This window comes from Podarcis melisellensis (genome assembly GCF_964234715.1).
Source record: "Podarcis melisellensis genome assembly, chromosome: 16".
In the NCBI taxonomy this organism is placed as follows: Eukaryota; Metazoa; Chordata; class Lepidosauria; order Squamata; family Lacertidae; genus Podarcis; species Podarcis melisellensis.
In genome coordinates this window covers 36,740,397-36,758,451 of record NC_138533.1, presented here as the reverse complement: position 1 = coordinate 36,758,451, position 18,055 = coordinate 36,740,397, and the positions used below count along the sequence as shown (strand labels likewise).

Here is an 18,055-nt window from a genome sequence, read left to right as displayed (position 1 = left end):
CTTGCCCATGGTGCTGTCCAGCAGGGCAAGGAGCTGACTGAGACAAGACTGCTGAAATATGCAGAGAAGGTGTTCTGCCTAGGAGCTGGGCACAAGGAGATGTTTCACCAGCAACAAGATAAGGATGTAATAGCTGGCCTGGCTGCTTCTCCAAAAGTCAGCCAGCAGTAAATCACACCATTCAAGTTGGAGTTAACTATTTAATAGCATCCCCTGGGTAGGGATAGATGACTCCTTCAATCTTGCTTTCCCTCATTTTCCCCGCTTTAAGCTGAGTTCTCTACATTTCAACATCAGTTTGCATTATTTTTTAAAATATATTTAAAAAATCCTCATAAAAATTAATCTACAAATTTATACTAATATACACATCTTCGTATGCATTTTGCATTTTTACACACACACACACCCGACATAATCCGTGGTTGTATGTTTCGTGAGATAAGCATCATTACACACACTCTCATCTTGGTATCTGCATTTTTCTCCATATTATTTGGCTGGAGAACTGCATTGCAAAATCCAGAAAAGCGTGAGTTTCGAATGATGGCTGTGTTTCGATTCACACACTGTTTTGGAAAGATGCACTTTTAAATGGAAAGAGAATCAAATTTTTGCCCCCATCCCTACCTGTTGTACGAAAGGTCATTTTGAATCCTGATTCTGTCTTCTGCGGCATTGGACTGAATATCTTCCCCAACCCTCCCTCCCCGATGTTGGAGGGCTGCAACTCTGGGGATGATGGAGTTGGCATCCAACACCATCTGGAAGGCAAAATTTAGCTGCCCCTTGCCTGAAGTACATACTTTGACTGGAAACCTATATACTGCACCATTTCTGATCCCTCTCAAATCATTCTTCTGCCCCTCTGCCTTGTCATTTGCCAACCGCAGCTATGGGATGCAATAATGTTTTGAAAACAGCAGCCCTATGGAAAGCAAGCCTTATGAGGAACGGTTGAGGCTAAATGGAGAAGACTGAGCAGTGATAGGAGAGCCCTATTCAAATATCTGAAGGGCTGTCACATGGAAGATGGGGAAAGCTTGTGCAAAAAGAGTTGTTAATTTGTCCCTGAGCTGGACGGTCAGAAGGGTTACTCAACACTAAGCGACAGGTTTAGATTTCCCCATTACTGTGGTTGTGACTTGCATTCCGTTTAAGAACTGCATGGTAGAAAAATCACATTAATAGAGAAATATTGAGGTTAAAGGAAGAATGAAATGTAATTTTCATCTGGAGGAGAAAAAAAAGTATTTTAATTGAAGCAGAGCTGTGTAAAACAGAGAGGTTAGCCTTAAACTTGGTGAGAATGTTGGAAGTTTGGGCTAATCCGTGAAATTATACCTGTCACAGTAACTTAGTTTTTATTAACACCATTTTCTGCTCCATGTCGAACTTCTAAATTATACAAAAGCAATGAATCTCAAGTTAATTAATACCCTGACCCTTTCCTTTGTGAGATTAGTTTTAATATTTTTTTTAGATTAATTAAAGTATGCAAATAGAAAACTCCAGAAGATCCATTCCAGATTTGCAAATATTGTTGCTCTACAAGTAAATATTTAACTTTGATCTTCCTTTTCATTTGGTGTTCCACCTTACCTTGCTGTTAGTTTAGTACTGCGATGGGAAACCACAAGTCTGGGGCCATATGTAGCCTTCAAGGCCTCTCTGCTTCGCCTTTAGGAATCTCCCCCCCCCCCCCGGACACAACTCTGCTTCACCAACTCTGCTTCACACCTTCCTTGACTGCAATGCACCCTTATAATGGCTGTTACAGCCCAGACTGGTGACAGAGGGTTGCCTGGAAGGGAATGTGGCTGGGAAAAGGTTGTTTATAAGAATTAGTTACCCCATAACAAAAAGAAAGGTATTCTCCCATCTCCTCAAAGCCTTCATAGTAGGTCAGTATAGTCTGTGAATCTGCTACTCCTCTTTGCAATGTAAGAACCTGCTTTTAAGTTCTTGACCCCGTAGCTTTCTAAAATTACTGTTGAAAAAGCCAGGTACCAGCATCCTACTTCTGGTAAGCCTCTGAGCATGTCAGGATAACTAATTGGCTTGGAAGAAGAGGCAATGTGTCAGAGATGGATTGCCTCCTGCCCCCAATCTTCATGGAGGGCAAAATAAAAGCATTTCTGATGTTTGATCCACCCTTAATCCAAAGAGCTGGGGGCAGGGAGTGTGTTTGTGTGTGTGTGTGAAGCCTATAGTTGTAAGCAGGCTGTGACCATTCCTTCGGAGAGTTTAGGGCAGGCCCTGGTCTGCACAAACACATTTTTTATTTTATAATTTATTGTTATATTATAATCTTACTTATTTACCAAAATGGAGTCATTTTGGACTCACAGCTGTCCATGGGAGTGCAGGTTAGTTCTGCGTCCAAGGCAGCTGTCTATGAGCTCCAGCAGTTGCGATGGCTGACACCTTACCTGCCTGTGCACCGTCTCACCAGAGTGGTGTATGTTCTGGTTATCTCCCGCTTGGACTATTGTAATGTGCTTTTTGTGGGGCTGCCTTTGAAGGTGACTTGGGAACTACAACTAATCCAGAATGTGGCAGCTAGACTGGTGATTGGGCGTGGCTGCCGGGATCATCTACATTGACTGCCGGTACGTTTCCAAGCACAATTCAAAGTGTTGGTGCTTTAAAGCCCTAAATGGCCTGAGCCCTGTATACCTCAAGGAGCGTCTCTACCCCAATCGTTCAGCCTGGACACTGAGGTCCAGTTCTGAGGGTCTTCTGGTGGTTCCCTCACTGCAAGGAGTGAAGTTACAGGGAACCAGGCTGAGGGTCTTCTTGGTAGGGGCACCACCCTGCGGAACACCCTCCCACCAGATATCAAGGAGATAAACAACTGTACAACTTTTAGAAGACACCTGAAGGCAGCCCTGTATACAGAAGTTTTTAATGTTTGATGTTGTTTTTATTGTGTTTTAAATATTTTGTTCAGAGCCACCTAGAGTGACTGGGGCACCCCTAACCCCCAAACCCAAACTAACCCGAAACCCCTAACACTAACTCTAACCTCCTAACCCCTAATTCCTAAGCCTAACCCCAGCCCTCAGGTTATAGCTGAGAGGGGCATGGTGCTATATCTGAGGGCGAGTCATGCCAAAGAGGGTGGTGGCTGGAAGAGTCTCCCTGCCCACTTCCTCTCTCCTCCTGCACCACCTAGGGATTTCAGAGAATTTCACCAGGAATGAAAATGAGAGCAAATTGCTGCAATTTCCACGTCTGCCTGAGGTCAGAAATGATGATCATGTTTGTGAATATTGCAAGTCGATGTTTTCTTAGCCTGTGAGCATTCATAAATAATTGCATTGTTTTCCCATGTTGTCTTAGGTGTTTCCTCTGGTATGCCCTGACATTAATGTCGTAATTGAGGACATATTTAATTCCATTAGTTCTGGCCGCAGCACATAGCAAGATGGATAATGTCAGTTTCAGTGCAAGCTGAACTGCAGTGGAACAGAAACATGGCTGGCTGCAATGTGCATAGAATGGGACTGAAATTGCTGCCTCCTTACATAGTGCCAATGGGACGCAGGTGGTGCTGTGGGTTAAACCACAGAGCCTAGGACTTGCCAATCAGAAGGTCTGCAGTTCTAATCCCTGCGATGGGGTGAGCTCCCGATTCTCGGTCCCTGCTTCTGCCAACCTAGCAGTTCGAAAGCACATCAAAGTGCAAGTAGATAAATAGGTACCGCTCTGGCGGGAAGGTAAACGGCGTTTCCTCTGCTCTGGTTCTCTAGAAGGTAAACGGCGTTTCCTCTGCTCTGGTTCTCCAGAAGCGGCTTAGTCATGCTGGCCACATGACTGGAAGCTGTACGCTGGCTCCCTTGGCCAATAAAGCGAGATGAGCACTGCAACCCCAGAGTCGGCCACGACTGGACCTAATTGTCAGGGGTCCCTTTACCTTTACCTTTTTACATAGTGCCAGGCTGAATCAAATGCAATAGGAAGACAGGAAGTTGCTTTGTACTGAGTCAGCTCCCTGGTCCAACTGACTGCAAGCAGCTTTCCAGGGTTTCAGACAGGGGACACTCCCAGCCTGACCTGGAGATGTTGGGGATTGAACCTGGAAACTTATGTATGCAAAGCTCATGTTCTGCCACTGAGCTACAGCTCTTCTCCTAGCCAAAGAGCGGCTACTGTGGCTCTGAATGTGCTCTTGCCTTCTCAGTTTTGACCTTGCAATGGGGATTTCAGAACCCTAAATCGTCCCTGTTTGCAAACCACAACACACACTTATCAAGGAGGCCTTGAAATTATATGCACATTTGAAAGGAAAAACACACTCTGCCGACCAACATTATCAAAGACTGGGATACCAGCATATGTAGCATGTGTCTGACTACTAAAGAGGTGAATTCATAAACGTATTTTGAACAATACAAAAAGCCAGGAAAAGGCTTTAATCTATGAATTGCAACAACCTTGGACAAAATGGATTTCTAATAGAATATAATGTAAACCGCCTGAGACATTGTGATAAGGAATTTAGTTTTTTAAAAAAAAATGGGGGGAGAGAAATATGTGACACGCTTTGCATGAAAGGTCTTAATTTAAAATATCTTAATGAGCACTCAATTTGCGTGAGCAAATTGGAGAACTTGAGATGAAAACCCGGTGATAAGGGATAATACTGTGGATGAGAGGAGGGGAAAGATTAGAAAAGTAAGCATATTTGAAAAGGGTTTGAAAAAGATAGCAAGAGCAGAGCAGAGACAGAGACTGGATTTATTAACTCACTCCCATTGGGCACTGTTGTTCGCCTGACTTTGGGGTACAGTATATTGTGACTTTTATGGCCAGCAAGAACCGAAGAAAGTATCTGTGTTTATGATCATAAGGAGAGGAGAAAGGTGCTTAGGAAGTTAAGGGTACTCCACAGTCAACTTGGAGATCTGGATGAGAGCGCTTGATTCCCTGTCTTCATGCACACAGTTCCTCCAAAGTGCTTGATTGAAGCAAAACTTATTATGGCACACTTGTCTGTTGCAAAGCTAAACGTGTCTGGCAAAAGCACTAGTGGAAACTCACATTATTTTGCTGCTGCTGCTGGCATCCATCTGTCTCAGGTGACAATGGAGACGAGTGCACCTTTGGGAGTGAATTCAAACTGTTGGAAGGTTGCAGTGCCTGCTGTGGCTGTAGAGACCGACATGGGAGAGACATGTTTTGTTGCAGCCGGGGTGGATGAAGGCATCTGGTAGATGCACCATGGCGTTTCTTCTGTCTGTGCTCCTCCAAGTGGTCATTCCTCCCCTGGTCACTGCTATGATGCACGACCTGACTGCCTATCTTCAGGCACTGCAAGAGATCCCGACACAGTGGGGTCAAGGCTGTAGGCATCGATGCAGAGATGGTCTGCCAATGGATGTGGTGCCTGAAGCCAGCTCCCTGTAAAGTATGTCCTTGGGGATCCTGCCACCTTTCATTCTGTGGGCATGACCCAAGTCAGCACAGACATCGCTGAGACAGGAGTGCAAACAGTCTGGGAATGTGGGCTTGGGAAAGCACATCCTTTTTGAAATTTTGTGATTCTATGGGGTACCTCCCTTCCACACTGTGGCTCCTGACAGTTGCCCCCCTAAGGCAGATCCCACTCTGAATTATTCAGGACTGGGATCCCAAGGATTAGGTGCAAAACAAATTTAAATAAGTGCAGATGAACAGGTGAGACTCTAGATAAGTGGCAACTGGGACTGGAATGTGTAGCTAGCTGGAAGCCTGCTTGCATTAATAGCGTCACAGGGAGCCATTGCAAATTCTGCTATTGTTTCCTCCTCGTTTCTTTGTCCCTGTTTTGTTTCTGAAACCATCTGAAGGCAAGTACCTGTGGGTGGCACAGCCTCTGTTGCCCAGCAACTTAAAGTACATAAAAGATTGCTATAGTAGCAGAATGGAAACCTTTTGTTCCTGGGGGCCACTTAAGGAGAAGCAAGAGAGAGAAGGCAATTTTCAGGATGAAAATGCAAGAGAAATATCGAGGCCTGTTCTCGAAAACACTGTGCTGAGCATAAGGAGATTATATCAGAGTCCTGTTTGTTGAATTTTGAAAATCAAATCAAATAGTTAAGTCACTTCGATCCACTGTGGTTTAAGACTTTGTGTGTTCTTAGAAAGGGAGTCTGGCCAGTGTAAAGAGGAACGGTGGGTGCCTAGAAGAGGCATGATGCTGGAATCGTAAGAATGTTATCAATAGAATCATTTGAGTTCTTGTCCAACCCAGTATTCTGTTTCCAACAGAGGACAGCAAGACATTCTGGAAACTGACAAACAAGTCATGGAGGTCATGGCCTTCTCCTCTTGCTTCCCCTCAGCACCTGCTTATTGGATGTATACTGCCCCTATGTATAGAGGCACCATGTGGCTATTATGGCTAGCAGGCATTGGTACACCTGCCCTCTATCTCTTGGTCTAATTCAGTGATGGACCAGTGGTGGCCCTCTCAGATGCTGTTGCCCTCCAGTGCCCATCAGCCCCAGAAAACAAGGGCAGAGATAATGGGATTTGGAACCCCTGGACATCTGGAGAGTTGCAGATTCCATACTCCTGGTCTAATCCTAGTTAGTGCCTGCCACTCCCAGCTTTTGTGCTTTTTGAGCAAAAAACAATTTAAGGCTATGATTTGAACATAACTGTTTATGTATCTATACCAGCAGCAACAGCCCACCCAGCCCATCCCACAAGGGTGGGAAAGCAATTAACCACCCTTGTTGCTATTAAAATCAACTCAACAGCCTTAAGAGTTTGACTCTTCCATTGTCTCCTGAGACAGATGGATGCCAACAGCTATGGCTGGAGTGGGGAACTTCTGGCCCATGTGGCCAGTTTCCTTATACTATCCTCAACTGCCCCATGCCTGATGCCACATGGCAGGTAAGGACAGCTCCAGAGGAACCATTGGTGCTTTGCAAGCCCTTACTATCAGTTGATGGTTGGTGCCCGCAAAGCACTGTGCTTTTGCTTGCATGTCAAATTTGGCCCGCAGGCAAAGGAAACAGTTCAGCTATGGTCATGGTGACATCAGGTGATCGACAGGTGGGCAGCCCCTCCCACCCATCAAAGCTGCCCTGTAGGGGTGGGATGAGGATATTCCCCACCAGCTGGATCCAGTTACCCACCCTCACACTACTGCCATCACAGCCTCACCAAGCCCCTCCTAGAAACCTTCAAATGATTTAACACCTCTCTGAAATTATCACGCTTTCAGCTTCTTCAGGCTTCCCCCCCTCCTCTCAATTTCAAGCTGAAAGTTTTCGTAAGGATTGGCTGAATTTATGGGTTCAGTTTATACATCTGACGTTAAAAGTGTCTCATCTATGAAAACGACACGTCTGCGTTTCTAGCGATGCGGCTGGAAGGAAGAGAGGAGATTTGAATCACAGAAGTTCCCTCTTCAGTGAAGGATTTGTGTGGGGACGTTTTGCGGCCTCCCTCCTGCCTGGAGACGTCAGACGGAGGCTCTCTTGACTCATAAAAGCCTCTGATATTTTGAAGGGGAAATAAATTGCTCTGTCTGGCAGTTCTGGGCAAGCCCCACGTCTCCCAAGTGCTTGTTTGAATCTGTATGTCTGCGCATGCAGGTTGCTGAGGTCCTTTTCAGACTGAGAAGGAGCAGCTTGCTTAAGAGAAGCGAATCTGGTTCAGGCTGGCATTCATTCCACGTAATTCTCTCTATGAAAGCTGTCCCAATCGCAGGAAAACTTCCTTCATTATTAATTTTAAAAATGCAATAATGTTTTTTGAGGGGCTGTGTTGAAGGTTCATGGAAATAGACAGCCTTAAATTACTTGCAGTGTGTGTGAGAGAGAAAGCAAGCAAGAGACATCATGAGCTGTGTGGTGTAATGGTTAGAGTCCAGTTACAGGCATCACATTATTAAGGAGGTTTCCAGTGCTGTGGAATGCCCACGCCACTGAAATAATACGAGAGACCCCCTCCAAAAATAATAGATTGGCAAATTAAATTGCAGGAATTTGTGGAGATGGCTCAGTTGACTAGCAAACTCAGAGGAAACTCAAAGCAAAAATTTGCAGAAAAATGGGATGGTTATAGAAGATATGTTCAAAAATACAATAATAGTTTTGACTCTGTGCTAGCGTTCGAGTGATAAATGAAGTAAAAGGAGGTGGACAACAATTAAGGATTTATTATGTTTTCTGAATGTATTGGAAAATCTATATAGAAAGGTTTATTGTTTTGTGTACATTCAATTGTAAGATAAAACATGAGAAGTCAAAATTGAAGAAAAGATTTTGTAAGATAAAAGGGGGAAAATATTTATTTTCATTATTTTCATTATTATTATTATTATTTGTGTGTTTGTGCAAGTGTGTGTTTTATATGGAATGTTTGGGAGGAAATAAGACAGTAAATAACAAACAAAATATTGATGTATGTAATTTTTATTTCTCAATTATATTTTGTGGTAGTATGGTTGTAATGTTTTTTGTAACATAAAATCATTCAATAAAAATTATTTTTTAAAAAAGAAGAAATAATATGAGAGATCCCATCAGTATTGGCATCCTACTGGCTTTTGAAGATACACATGAACTTCCTGATCTAATCAGTTTAATTGCTCTTTTAACTGCTTTAATGGTTATGCTTTTAAACAAGCTTGTTTTATTGTATATTTTGATTATGGATGTTTTTAACGTTTCGATGGAATTGTGTGTTTTAATTATGTGTGGCTTTTTTTATAATTGATTTTGTAGCCATAAACTGCTTCGAAAGCATTTTGGCATGTAAGCAAATTAAAAAAACTTTGAGAAGCGGGAACTTGTCTAGAGGAGGGTGAAAGAACCTGGGGACCCAAGTCTTTGAGGTAAGGTTAAAAGAGTTGGATTATGTTTCTTAAGTAATTAGCAAGATGTATAGACTGCTTAATCAGCAAAAACCTGTCATTTACACAAAAAAATTAAAATATACATAAGAAAAAGTACTGATAAAATCTAACTTTGAAAAAAACCCCAACACAAGTAGACATGAAATTTATCAAAAGATAGATAAAATCTGCAGTTTTAAAGGCAAATCTACGCAGTCAATTGTATGTCTGACTTGGCTTGCCTAAGTACAGTGCTACATCAGGTTACATACACTTCAGGTTACAGACTCCGCTAACCCAGAAATATTACTTGAGGTTAAGAACTTTGCTTCAGGATGAGAACAGAAATTGTGAGGTGGAGGCAGCACGGCAGCAGCAGGAGGCCCCATTAGCTAAAGTGGTGCTTCAGGTTAAGAACAGTTTCAGGTTAAGTACGGACCTCCGGAACGAATTAAGTACTTAACCCAAGGTACCAGTGTAAAGCTTTTTAATAGGCACCGAAAACAGCACCGCGAAGGCGGCTTTCCATTATCAGTGCACAGGGGCTTGCAGAGGTGCTGCCACACTAAAGGATCAATTCCTTGCATGTGTGGAGCAAATTGCGTGGCACTTGTAAAAGTGCCAGTGCCACAGATCAAATCAGGCAACACTGACACGTTTTGGTATTCATGGCAAAAGGCACAACGTCAGTGGTCGTTCAACACATGGTGTGCCCATTGGGTTGTGGACTCCCTTGCACTGAAGGTTTTTAAAGTGGGGTTGGGTGGCCATTTGCAAGAGATTCTTTAGCTGAAATTCCTGCATTGCAGGGGGTTGAGCTAGATGAACTTTGGGGTCCCTTCCAACCCTGTGGTTCGTTGATTCTATGACACGGAGCTTTTCTCTGTCATCTAAATCAGCACCTCCCAAACCACAAGGCTTCTCTCCCGAATTGGTCTCTAGACTCTCATCCTATTTCTCTCCTGCAATGAAGTCTCCACAGGGCTCATGACACCTGCAAATTATTTGTCTGTGTTTGGAAAGGGCCTCACTATTGAAACATAAGGCATTTTAAGGGCTGAACTAACAAGGGAGAGTGGTGAAGATGCACCTCACCTGAGGCTGGCCCTGAAGGGGTCTATGGTTTGAGAATGGGGTGTCAGAAGGATACTCGCTTTTGCCTGTGAAATGTTGAAGGCTGAGAAATAGAGTTTTGGAGCTGAAGGGTGACGAGATCTCAACAGCCTTGAGAATCGTATTCATTCTGGGTTAGGAACAATGAAATTATATGGCTGTCTCCTGCTGGGAATCTAATAGACAGGTAACCACAGGAAGCTTCTACTGACCAGCAAGCTCATAGACTTTCCCCTTTCTATGCTCCTATTTCAGCAGACTGACTGCCGATTCAATAAAATCTCCAGTGGAGACAGGTCATTGTGATTATTGAGTGGTGGTGTCTGAATAATTACTATGCAGCTCGACTTCCATAAGACCAACCTCCTCCTTGTGCAAACACACACTCCAAGTTGAGTCAGTACCATCCCCCTCCTCCCCCATGGAGGTTTATAACATTTTTGTTTAGCTTTGCTATTGCACAGCTGTTTTGTTACAATGAGAAGGAGCGCTTGGAAGAAGTAATGAAGCCTTTGTGACTGGAAACGGAGGACTTGCCACCCTCTAGCAATGCAAAGCGCACACACACACAGAGACACACTGGTGTTCCCTGGTGCGCTCAAACTGAAATGCACACCCAGATAATGTGCATAAGTGGACAGATAAAGACATACATGGACTGTGTTATGTTCTCACCCAGGGCCAACAGGGGGATACTGTAGATAGTTATGCAAATAAAGGATCGAAAGTGATGTTCAGTGATTGGATAGTTTTAGAAAGTTGTTACAGTAACGTTGTACTGGAGCTCTATATAAGCAGGCTGACTGAACCCTTCAGTTCAGTTCTGTTCTGGCCTATGAATAAACAAGAGCTGTTGAAGAATTGCTGTATCGTCTGATATGTTCACCCACAACTTAACACTGGTGACGAGGATGGGATGGATGGACAACAGAGCACAGCCAGATGCAGCCACCCTCTGAGCAGAGCTGAATCCCTTAGCTTGACAACTTAACAGACTGCCTTGCCAGAGTGGTGTATGCTTTGGTTATCCCCCCTTTGGACTAGTGCAATGTGCTCTATGTGGAGTTACCGTTGAAGGTGACCCAGAAACTACAACTAATCCAGAATGAGGCAGCTAGGCTGGTGACTGGGAGCGGCCACCGAGACCACATAACACCGGTCTTGAAAGACCTACGTTTCCAAGCACAATTCAAAGTGTTGGTGCTGACCTTTAAAGTCCTAAATGGCCTCGGACCAGTATACCTGAAGGAGCGTCTCCACCCCCATCATTCTGCCCGGACACTAAGGTCCAGCGCCGAGGGCCTTCTGGCAGTTCCCTCACTGCGAGAAGAGGAGTTACAGGGAACCAGGCAGAAGGCCTTCTCGGTAGTGGCGCCTGCCCTGTGGAACACGCTCCCACCAGATGTCAAAGAGAACAACTACCAGACTTTTAGACGACATCTGAAGGCAGCCCTGTTTAGGGAAGCTTTTAATGCTTGATGTATTACTGTATTTTAATATTGTGTTGGAAGGCGCCCAGAGTGGCTGGGATGCCAGATGGGCGGTGTATAAATAATAAATTATTATTACACAGTCAGATGTCATTAGTAAAACATGGAGGACTGCAGGATATTCCACTGGAAAGAGGGACTAGTCACATGGTCAGGAAGTGGATTCACAACTGGCACAAGGACTTGTTCTCTTACTATTTCTTACTGTTGGGATCACAGAATTGTAGAGTTGGAATGCAACCCCAAGGGTAATCTAACCCAGTGCCTTGCAATGCAGAAATCTCAGCTAAAGGATCCATGACAGATGGCCATCCAACCTCTGTTTAAAAACCTCCAAGGGAGGTGATTCCACTAGCTCCCGAGGAAGACCATTCCACTGTCCAACAGCTCTGAACTGTCAGAAAGTTCTTCCTGATGTTTAGTCAGAATCTCCTTTCTTGTAACTTAAAGCCATTGCTTTGAGTCTTACCCTCCAGAGCAGGAGAAAACAAGTTTCCTACGTCTTCCATTTGACAGCCCTTGAGAGATTTGAAGATGGCTATCATGGGTTCAGGCTAGGGAGGTGGGAGAAATTGGGTTTGATTTGCGTTTTGATGCGAGCCTACGTAATTCACACCTCCTGAAACAAGAAGCAAACTGGGTTGTAGCTAGCTTTCAAAATCTGCATTCCTCTGAATTTTGTGATGCAGTCTCCCACCCAAAGAAGTGCACAAAATTACATATTTTAGGAGAATGTTTGCACGCAGATGCATATATTAGTGAAAATAACATTTAAGGGTGCATTACATTAGACAAAGCACCATACAAAGATGTGTCTATTGGGAGAAATGTGTATTGAAAATCTTTGGGAGGACATTTTTTAAAAAGAAATTTGAAAACTGATGCAGAAACTTAAGATTGGAAAAACGAGGAAGTGAGAGAAACTAAAACAGATAAATTCATCTGCCCTTAACCATGGTAAGGAATGTTCTGAATCTGATAGATTGCTGTCAAAATGTGGTTTGTTGACCTGGATTAGTGCAATATTACTGGAACAACGTCTGACTTCTTAAAAGAGTCTGCTGGTAGATTAGGAGAGAGTTAAATGTCTCCGTGAAGTCCTGGGTGGGCAGAGCTGGCAGTCTGCACACTCTTTCAATCTGTTGTGATTTGACAGGTGCAATGTCGGTTTTGCTGGTGGACACAGTTTAATTTCAGGGTAGGATAGTCTGTAAAATTAAGGTTGTAAGAGCATGTTGGTTGGTTGCAGGGGCAGAAGGGGATGAGAGGAATCCCTCCAGCTCATTTGGGTAAAGGCTGATGATGTGCTGCTCTGCTGTTGTTTGACGTGGTGGAGGTGAGCCTTTGCTTCTCCTCTTGGCTATACAGAGGGCACTTCTTCATCTGTAGGACTGAATGTAAGACCTTACTTTGCCATCATGTTCAGGCATGTCCAAAGACCATTTTGGGGGGCATAACCCAGTCGATTTAATCCGGCCCCTGTGTCAGTATATGTCCTGGGGTAAAATCCCCCAAAAAGCTCAACAACTTTGATGTTCACCTCATCAAATCTGGGCCTCTTTGAAAAATGTTTGGGGACTCCAAGGGAAGGGTAGGGAATCTCAGGCCTGGGGACCAAATGCAGTCCTCCAGCCTTCTCCGTCTAGCCCTCAGGACTCTCCCCAGACTCCACACCTCTCAGCCACAGCCCTTCCCTTCCTAGGCCACACCCTTCACCAGTCCTGTGCTGATTTCTTTCCATGTAGCTTTGTCCTAACAAGAGTTGAACAGAGTATGCCCCCCCCAATTCAGTGCCCCTTGACAACACCCCTCCCCACAATTCCATCCCTCCCCACCCACAGAACACCTTGGATGTGGCATCATTCTGGACATGCAAAATGGTGGCAAAATGGCACTCACCCTCCCATTGGAGTCAAAGCCTAGGATGGTGCTCCTGCCAGTTGTGCAGCTAAAGGCATTTGGTGCCAGCACTAGGAGACTCGATTTATTAATGGGCTACCATTTGCTTGACTTCGGGATATAATACAGCTTTTATGGTTGGCAAATCCAGAAGAAATAATAGTGGTTACGTGCATAAGGAGAGGAGACAGATGCTTAGGAAGTCAAGGGTACTCAACAGCCTGCTTGAAATTTGGATGAGAGCGCTTGATTCCTTGTCTTCATGCACACAGTTCCCCCAAAGGCTTTCTGCAATGCTTATGTGAAGCAAAACTTATTACAGCACACTTGTCATTCGGAAAGCTAAATGAGTCCAGTGGAAATGCTAGTTGAAACTGGTGCGATAGTGTCATCAAACGCCAGAATCTGTTGCTGTTTGTTAGCCTCTGTGCTCCACGTGTGGGTTTTGTAGAAGCGTCTAGGCAGCCAGTGTGGGAAACCACAGACTGAGCCCGGTCGGTGGGAAGAGGGCTTCTATTGTGGGCAAGGGTGCTTGAGCTTATGTTCTGCTTGTAGGCCTCACAGAAGCCTCTGATTGACCACTGTGAGAACAGAAAGCTGCTGGGTATGTTGAACTCAAGTTGCTTAGGGTTTTGTGAATTAACCCAAGAACCTTGAACCTGGCCTGGAAGGAAATGGTCAACCAGTGCCTCTCTCTCATCAGAGGAGTGAGATGTTGTCAGTAGCCTGATCCTGCGAGCATTCTGGCCACTGAATTCTGCAATAGTTTCAGCTCCCAGACCAGATACAAGGGCAGTCCCAGATGAGGTTTGTGCAGTAATCAAGCCTCCGCCTTACCTGCAGTTATGGCAGATAGGAGCACTAGACATCCTTGGCGAAACCACACGGGCAAAGTGCCCACAGCATGTGTCACGATCAGACAACCTGGCAAAGGATCCTGGGAATTGCAGTTGGTTAAGGGTGCTGAGTGGCTACAATTCCCAGAACTGTAGCTCTGGGAGTAGAGTAGGGGTCTCCTAAAAACTCTTGGCACCCTTAAGAAACTACAGTACCCAGGATTCTTTGGGGGGAAACTGTGACTGTTTAAAGTGGCACAATTATGCTTTAAATGTGAGGTCCAGATGTGGCCTTGCTCCAGGTTGGAGGGGCTCAAGTGAAGCAGATTAACTTGGGCTGTGGTTGCATGGGAAACTGTTTGGACAAAACCTTCTCCCTGTTTTTAGGGCTTCTGAGCCACCCCTACTCTTCTTAAGAAAAGTCCTTCCTACAATCAGGGGGAAATTTGCAGCTGAGTACTGGACGTGATGGGTATCCATTATACCAAGTTCCCCCTCCTCTCCTTTTGAAAATAACAATAAAAACATGTATCCATTGGGAACAACCCCCATTTGCATTCCACCAGGCTCGAATCGGGCTGCAAACGGGGGCTTTCTTTTTCTTTTTGCTGTTTTGTTTTGGAAGTGTGGGGCCTAATTATTTGCTAAAAGATTTGCGTTTACCATTTGACTTTTTAATTAGCTCCATGCAACATGGGGTTGGAAGGGCGAAGGTTTGAGAGGAGGGGCTGCTGGAAGTTTCATATGCAAATAGCAGCACTGGTGTAACAGCAGCAAGGCTTCTTAATTTCAAGGTAGGATAGTTTGCGTAATTAAGGCCTTTTAAAAATATGTATGTGTGCATATATGTATGCGTGTTTGTGTGTGAGTATTATACACACTCACATTCACACACACACACAAACTCAGCAGGGAAGATGGAGGTGGGAAATAATTTGAAACATTCCCCCAGAACATTAATGTGTCACTAACTACATGTCTCCGCAGGGAACTCAACAGTTCTTTTATATATTGGTTTAAAGAGAATTGCTTTTTGTGAGTTGTTGCTTTACCGGAGTTGCAGAATGCGAGGGGGATTGTTTTTCACGTGTAATAGGCACATGGAGCTGACTCACAGCCCTGGTCCATCTCTACAGAGCTTGGCATAGTGAGTGGTTTGAGCAGCGTTCCCACCAGGCTGCAACTCCCATCTGCCCCGGTCAGCACCTGGGAGTTGTAGCCCAAAACCTCTGGAGGGCACAGGTTGGGAAAATCTGGGTTTGAGCAAGGGTAGCCAATATGGTGCTTTCCATGAGTTGCTTGACTACAATTCCTATCCCATCTGCTGGTTAGGGATGATGGGAGTGGGAATCCATTAACCTCTGGAGGGCGTTGTGTTGGCTACTCTTAGGTTAGAGTGCCTGGCAAGGAGCAGGAAGTCTCAGGTTCAAATCTCCTCTCTGCCAAGAAGCTCACCAGTTAACGTCAAGCCAGTCTTGCTTTCTCAGCCTAACATACTGTATTTTTTGCTCCATAAGACGCACATGACCATAAGACGCACCTAGTTTTTAGAGGGGGAATGCAAAAAAAAACAAACAAAAAACTTTAAAAGGAGCGCTGAGCAGAGTCTGTATGCATCCCAGGCTCTGCTCAGCGCTCCCTTTCACGAATCGTGTGGAGCATGTGTGTGGCGCTTGGGGGCTTTTCCCCCAAGGAGGGAGAAGGGCATCCCGTCAGCGACTGTGCGGCTTGTGAAAGGGAGCGCGGCTCTTGATGGCTTTTGCGGGAGGTGGGGAAGGGACAGAAGGGTTCTGAGGGTAAAGTGTTCTGATGGTAGGGTGGAGGGAGAACCTTGTGCACCAGATATGAGCAAACCTCAAACCGGGAGCCTACCTTTGATCCAGGCACAATGCTCAGGTGCAAAATAATGGCTTGGCACGAAGGACTAAGAGTTAAGGAATGAGATGCTGCTGAGCACATGCTCAGCCCAGGGAATGGTGATCAGTACCAGGTTCAAGCCTTCCATACCCACTCCTGATTTCCCCCCAAGCTTTCTTTTTCAGCAACATAATTTTGCGGAAGGGAGAGCATCTTTCAGCTGTTGCTATAGTTCAAAGCTAATGCCACAGGGTGGCCTAAGGGGAACTGCTACCAGGTCTGTTGTGCTGGGCTACAAATATCCTGCGCCTGGTACCAGCTCGCCTCAATTCACCCTGCAAGATTCACGGTGGAACAGGGATTTGATCCCGCCGGATCTCCATAGTCTTAGTCTGATGCACTAACCACAACTGCAAGTGTGGTTAACCTTTCTTGTCAATTGCTACATTCCCTTCGGGGTAATCACAGTGTGTGGAAAGCCAGCAGTGGGTGAGGCCAGACCCAAAAGTGAGTGAGGCCTCCTCTCTCTCTTTCTGACACCTCCTTCTCTCTTTCCCTCTTCCTCTTCTTTGGCATTCCCCTGCTGGGGGAAGAGAGAGGTTGCCCTTGGCAGAAGTCTGAACTGATCACTTGCGATGAGATTTTGCATCAGTACCACTGAAAGAGGAGTCACTTCTGAAAGACACACACACACACACAGAGAGAGAGGGGGGGGGGAATGCAAATGCTCCACTCTGTTAGCTGCCGCCGTGATAGGGCTGAACACTTCAGTTGGGTTTAATTGATATCTTGCAAATGAGTAATCTATTCCGAGTAATAAGTGAGTGCTGAAATTACTGCAGAAGGAGTTCTTAATAACAGGTGCTCTGACTCAAGAAATGAGACAAAATGAAAATGAGAGGGGTTTAGTATTTCCTCCTTTGGCATAAATGTTGCAATTGTGATCATGAGATGGATGTGGCAGGTTCTTGGGTGAATGGTTTGGGAGAAGGATCACCTTGAAATGTTCCTGGCAGACAAATCCTGCTTGAATTTGGACACAATTCTTCTGAAGTGGTATTAGACTTGCCAGCCACCCCATTCCGCCTGGGACTCTGGCAGAGAGTAGGATGGCCGTTGACTCCAAGAATGGTGAGCATCTTTCTGTTCAAGGGCCACATTACCCTATGAGCTAAAATCCCCAGATCTTTTTCACATGTACTGCTGTCAAGTCAGGTGCCCCCCATACAGTATTTGTGCATCTGATTATTCCTCTTTAATAATAATAATAATAATAATAATAATAATAATAATAATAATAATAATAATATCTTTATTGTCATTGCCCCCTCTCAGGGACAACGAAATTACTTGGCTGCTCCATCCACCCAGATAGGGCACTCCACTCAAAATCAGAACAACTATAAAAACACTAATTAAAACAATATAATATAATACAGCAAGGAAGATTAGATGACTTTCAAAGTCCAGGTTTCCCATTCAGGGCCGAGATCGCTCTGGAGAAGAAGCTGTTCTTGAGACGGCTCGTTCTTGTCATCATCGTCCTGTATCTCCGTCCCGATGGCAGGAGCTCAAAGAGACAGTGACCAGGATGCGATGGATCTTTTACTATGTCCAGTGCCTTCCTATGGCACCTTGTGGCATAAATCTGCTCTAAGGTGGAGAGTGGGCAGCCAACAATGCTCTCTGCTGCCTTAACAACTCTGCACAACCCCATCCTGTCCTGGGTAGTACAGCTTCCGTACCACACACATAAGCCATAAGTGAGCACGCTCTCAATCATAGGCGCCGACTCCATGGGGCTTGAGGGGGCCCGAGCCCCCTCAAAAATTCGTTTGGGGGGGCTCCGCCCCCCCAATAATCTCCGGCGCCCCTCCAGCAGAGCGCCATCGCCGCCCCTCCCCCAGCCCAAAATGCACAGGGAGGGGCGGGCTGCATGCCTCCTGCCCTCCCTCCCGAGCAAAAGTTCCACCCAATTTCCTTTGGAGCTGATTAATAGGTGCAGCACGCTCTCCCCTATT

The 18,055-nt window shown here is 45.1% G+C and overlaps 1 protein-coding gene across 3 annotated transcripts in view; it reads left to right on the top strand.

Moving 5' to 3' along the window:
- Positions 1 to 18,055, top strand: part of TMEM132B (transmembrane protein 132B) — a 385,081-nt gene that overhangs the window by 169,233 nt on the left and 197,793 nt on the right. The window lies entirely within an intron of this gene.